Here is a 5,414-nt window from a genome sequence, read left to right on the forward strand (position 1 = left end):
CTATAACCATATTCAACCACCTTTTTAAGTTCTTTGAGATATGGAATTTTGGGGTCTGATCCAAGGGGGGTGTATGTCTCTCTATCTCCGAGAATCCTATACATTTCCTGGAAATAATCTTCTCTGTTAAGAACCACAATGCCTCCCCCTTTATCCGCGGGTCTAATAACCAAATCCTTATTGTTACAAAGGGAATCAAGACCAGTAAGGAGTTCACGATCTAACTTAGCTCTTTTGATGGGCATCTTCTCTAGATCCCTCAACACCACCTCCTTAAAAACTTTGATGGAAGGTGCCAGGGCTCCTGGGGGATTAAAAAGGGAGGCATTAGCCAGTCCTGAATGTTGATAATCACTGGGAAATGTATTTCTCTCTTGGACTGGGTTAGATAGCATATATCTCTTAATATTGATTTTCCGAACAAATTTGTGAATATCGATATAAGTTTCGAACTTGTTTAACTTCCTAGGTAATGCAAACTTTAAACCTTTATCTAGCACCAGTTTTTCTTCCTGACTGAGAACCACGGTGCTTAGATTAAAAATTCCTGTCCCAGCTAGAGCTTTTTTCTTTTTTGCTCGAATGCGTTTGCCTCCTCTGGTACCTCTCCCCGCTCTGCCAATCGTTTGGTACCTTGGCCTGGCCTGTGAAAACCCTGGGGGTTAAGGCCCAGGGGACCTGGATAATAGGACGATCCCATCCTGTCATTCATAAAGGCTGATGATGGACCAGGGGTACCTCCCTCCTCAGGGTAAGGGGAATCAAGTGGGCCCACATCTCCCTCTGGCGGACCAGCAAGATCCCGTAAAAGGTAAAACCGATTCTGGGTAGTACCACCATAACCAAAATAGTTATCAGTGGTGGGACCAACCAATGGATTATTAGTAGGAACTCCTGTCGTATGGGAGTACCGATCACTGTGGTAGGTGGGATAATCCATATTATTATGAGGGGGGGGAAACTCTGTCGTTCTCCCACCAGGGTAATTCCCCGTCCGGGGTGGAGGACCCCGTCTGGGGTTATACCCTACATTTGGTTGTGGGGTATCTAAAGGGTAAGGACCCCATCCTTGATTGTAATTAGGCCCCCACTGTGTATTGGATGGATTCCAATAGGAATTTTGTTGAGGGGCATTGTGATTCCGACCACCTTTCTTATTGGTGTGAGGTTTAAAGGAACCCTTAGGAGGTCCTGGTTGAAAATAAGGGGGTGGTGGTGGTCCCCCTCTATTGGAGTAATGTTGTCTCTGAGGGGACTGGCGAAAGCCCTGTGACCTAGTATCTCTAGTCCTCTGTACATTATTAGGTATAGGCATTTTACTCCCATTAGAGTTGGCAGAAGTGGAAACCTCCATGGTCCTTACCCTTTAGATACCCCACAACCAAATGTAGGGTATAACCCCAGACGGGGCCCTCCACCCCGGACGGGGAATTACCCTGGTGGGAGAACGACAGAGTTTCCCCCCCCTCATAATAATATGGATTATCCCACCTACCACAGTGATCGGTACTCCCATACGACAGGAGTTCCTACTAATAATCCATTGGTTGGTCCCACCACTGATAACTATTTTGGTTATGGTGGTACTACCCAGAATCGGTTTTACCTTTTACGGGATCTTGCTGGTCCGCCAGAGGGAGATGTGGGCCCACTTGATTCCCCTTACCCTGAGGAGGGAGGTACCCCTGGTCCATCATCAGCCTTTATGAATGACAGGATGGGATCGTCCTATTATCCAGGTCCCCTGGGCCTTAACCCCCAGGGTTTTCACAGGCCAGGCCAAGGTACCAAACGATTGGCAGAGCGGGGAGAGGTACCAGAGGAGGCAAACGCATTCGAGCAAAAAAGAAAAAAGCTCTAGCTGGGACAGGAATTTTTAATCTAAGCACCGTGGTTCTCAGTCAGGAAGAAAAACTGGTGCTAGATAAAGGTTTAAAGTTTGCATTACCTAGGAAGTTAAACAAGTTCGAAACTTATATCGATATTCACAAATTTGTTTGGAAAATCAATATTAAGAGATATATGCTATCTAACCCAGTCCAAGAGAGAAATACATTTCCCAGTGATTATCAACATTCAGGACTGGCTAATGCCTCCCTTTTTAATCCCCCAGGAGCCCTGGCACCTTCCATCAAAGTTTTTAAGGAGGTGGTGTTGAGGGATCTAGAGAAGATGCCCATCAAAAGAGCTAAGTTAGATCGTGAACTCCTTACTGGTCTTGATTCCCTTTGTAACAATAAGGATTTGGTTATTAGACCCGCGGATAAAGGGGGAGGCATTGTGGTTCTTAACAGAGAAGATTATTTCCAGGAAATGTATAGGATTCTCGGAGATAGAGAGACATACACCCCCCTTGGATCAGACCCCAAAATTCCATATCTCAAAGAACTTAAAAAGGTGGTTGAATATGGTTATAGCCAAGGGATTCTAAATAAAAAAGAAAAGGCTTATTTAGTACCCAAGGCCCCCCGCACTCCCCTTATTTACTATCTACCGAAAGTACATAAACACCCCACCTGCCCCCCGGGGCGTCCCATTGTAAGTGGGATTGATTCCCTTACGTCCCGGGTGGGCAGGTATATCGATTTTTTTCTACAACCCCTAGTGAGAAAAATGCCTTCCTTTGTTAGGGATTCTAAATACATTATCAATTTACTTACTAAATATACCCCCACCCCTACCATGTGGATAGTTACGGCGGACGTAACGTCCCTATACACGATTATTCCCCATGAGTTAGGCCTTTATGCAGTTGAATATTATCTAAGAAGGGACTCAGGTTTATATGATGAACAAATTAATTTCATCATGATACTTTTAAGATATGCTGCGTCCCACAATTACTTTTGGTTCAACCAATGTTTTTACCGACAGGACCGTGGAGTCGCGATGGGGGCTAAATACGCCCCCAGTCTTGCGAACCTGTTTATGGCCCTGTGGGAGGAGGATGTCGTCCATGTTTGCCAGAGGCCCCAGCTCAAGCTGGGGGCTAGGTACATTGACGACATCCTCCTCCTTTGGGATGGGAACCGCAGCGACCTTGACCTCTTCATGGAGGAACTTAACCAGAATAATAGGGGCATTGTACTTAAATTTGAGGCTAGCCAATCTAATGTTCAATTTTTGGACCTTAATATTACCATACAGGATGACCAGTTTATGACCTCTACCTTTTTTAAGAAAACGGATCGTAACTCCTATATTCCTCTGAGTAGCTGCCACCATAGGTCATGGCTTCGGTCTGTACCTAAGAGCCAATTCATGCGACTTAAACGCAACTGTTCTGATGACTCTCAGTTTTTGCAACAGGCCGGTATTTTGATAAATAGGTTTGTGGAAAAAGGGTACACCAGAGAATCTCTGACTCATGCTTTGGAGGGGGTAAAGGTTATGGATAGGAGACAACTACTGAGCGAGAGGGTGCTTCCCAGAGAGAATTCCGTAACTCTGCCCTTTACCACCACCTATTCTATCCAACATGACAATATTAAAAACCTACTTAATAAACACTGGCACTTATTGGGCAATGATCCCATCCTAAGAGGGGTTATCCCAGATAAGCCACAAGTGATTTTTAAGGGAGCATCATCCCTTAGGAATAGATTAGCCCCGAATGCTCTTGATCCCCCCGTTAGGGGTATTCAAGGTCTTTTTGATAACCTGAAGGGGTATTACAAATGTGGGAGATGTCGGGTTTGCAGGCTAAATTCTGTGCCATCTAGACGAACCCTTAAATTTACCTCCTCTAACACACAAGAGGAGCATGATATAAAACCTTTTATTACTTGCACTACAGAGGGGGTCGTCTACCTACTACAGTGCCCGTGTGGCCTACAATATGTGGGCAGGACTAGACGACCCCTCTCTGTTCGCTTGAATGAACATATTACTAACATCAAAAATGGCTTTCCTAAACATTCTGTTTCAAAACATTATCTGGTTTCTCACAACAAAGATCCCTCTAAAACTTTGTTTTTAGGGATCGACAGGTATCGGCCTCACTGGAGGGGGAGCTCCCTGATTAGGAGCATCTCTAAACTTGAGATGCTCTGGATACATAAAATCAAATGCTACGTCCCATATGGACTCAATGTGGATACCGATACCAATGCCTTTATTGACAACTCATAATGAACCCCCTATGTCTAGCCCATTGATTATTAACCAACTGGTGTTTATGCACTTACCATATGCTCTGACCCTAGTCCCACGTTTCTCTTGATGTGATGGTGGTTTGATGCCATTCACTATGTTTAATATTATATTTTTTAATTTTTATATGATTATATAATAATGGAGTTACTGCTTGTTATTACCCAATTTCTGAACTGGTTGTTTATACGAAGCTGAGAAATCACCTTTCCCTCCCCAGCTATGTCACCTAGGATAATGTCCCTTTGCGGCGCCTTTTTATTATGCCAACACTAATCAGATTAACTGGAAGTTCACTGATTTAGGCGTCATATTTAAGCCAAGGTGTGCCCCTTACCGTTGGGAAGTCGGGCCCCTTTAAAGTCTGAATAACCAATTTAATTTCAATCTAACTTGGCATTCGCCTTCAAACTTGGTATGAGTGAGCTTATTGTATTTTTTCCCCTCCCTCCTTTTCCCTTCCCATCAATTTATAACGCCTGCCATAATAACAAAATTGGTACCCGTATTAACATGGGATCCCCTAGTCAAGATGGCGTTTCCATACCTTCCGCCCTTACTCGGTGGAGCGCAAGGTGATTTCCGGCTTTGTTTTCATTTCGAGGCTTGGTTACATTTGTTTGTTATATATGAGCGACACGTCAGTGCGTCGCCCGTGCCCCAGACGACGTCAGAAGTGTGACGAAACGTACGTCGGGCGTGCTGACGTGCTGACGTGCCGTATCTACCGTCTGTAGGACGGGGTTTGTGCTAGCCGGCCGGCTTTCCATGCTGTTTTTATTCGACACACTGTAAGTGTATTTTTAATGTTCTTCAATAAATATCCATTCAGGATTACGCTATGTGCTCTTTCTTTTTTTGGGGCATTGTGTGAGAACAACTCCAAGATAGGAGTATAGTATTCTCTGTATCCTGGTTTCCTTATGTGGAGGATAGTGAGCCATCCACGGTCTGAAGAGTGGTCTAACGGTGTTCCCATCTCAGGAAAGGCCCCGACCGGGTTAAGGTCACAAGCTTTTTAAGCTTGCCATTTGGTAAGCGCCCATTTTATTCATAACACTGTGGTGTGGTGAAGGTCTATCCAGTCCCATCTGTATTTGCCTAACAAGGGACCCAGTTGTCCGGTTTCTCATCCATTGCACCTTTGAAGACTTCCATTCACTGATTGAACTTTATTGTGTCACTTGATTGTTCATGAACTTTATATATTATTAATCACTATTTGTGGTTTAGTATCACATATTTGATTTATAGCGCTGCTT

The sequence above is a fragment of the Aquarana catesbeiana genome, linkage group LG11 (genome assembly GCF_042186555.1).
Source record: "Aquarana catesbeiana isolate 2022-GZ linkage group LG11, ASM4218655v1, whole genome shotgun sequence".
NCBI lineage: Eukaryota > Metazoa > Chordata > Amphibia > Anura > Ranidae > Aquarana > Aquarana catesbeiana.